Source organism: Propithecus coquereli, unplaced genomic scaffold, assembly GCF_000956105.1.
Source record: "Propithecus coquereli isolate 6110/MARCELLA unplaced genomic scaffold, Pcoq_1.0 Scaffold255, whole genome shotgun sequence".
NCBI lineage: Eukaryota > Metazoa > Chordata > Mammalia > Primates > Indriidae > Propithecus > Propithecus coquereli.
Window position 1 is genome coordinate 733,289 of NW_012148119.1, and position 588 is coordinate 733,876.

The window sequence follows — 588 nt, forward strand, 5'->3', positions numbered from 1 at the left end:
GCAGTCACTATTTTTTTCCGTTTCTCTTTGTCCCATCTGCAATAATACCATAAAACGCAAAGAAAACAATTTAAAATTTATAATGTAATCACTTGCATAGTAAAACTGGTGATATCAGTGGTATTGTCTTTAGTAGTTACTAAGAGATGCTATTTCAGATTTTTTTTTTAGATTTAATGAAAGTTTCATAACAAATCTACTTTGTTTTTTCAGTTTATCTGTTTTAAAAACTGAGTAGTTTCAGTTACCACCAAAGCATGTTCTTGGGTGATCTAGTTGCTATCATTGGAGTAGGGTTTAAAGAAGGTATAAAATACAATGATATTTTTAAAGGAAATATTAAATATTATGTTCTCAGAGTGTCTTCCATTTCTTTGAATCATAATGCTTACTTGAGTTGTCAGCCTCATCCTGGAACCTAATCATAACCCGGAATTGTAATGTTTTTCCTAATGAATATAATCAACCCAGGTGCTTAGTAATGCTATTACTAAATTTTTGCAATTCCATCATATTATTAGCAATTTTAAGTACTTCAGCATTTAGTGTACATTATAAGGTTATTATCTTCTGGTTAATTTTGTTCAA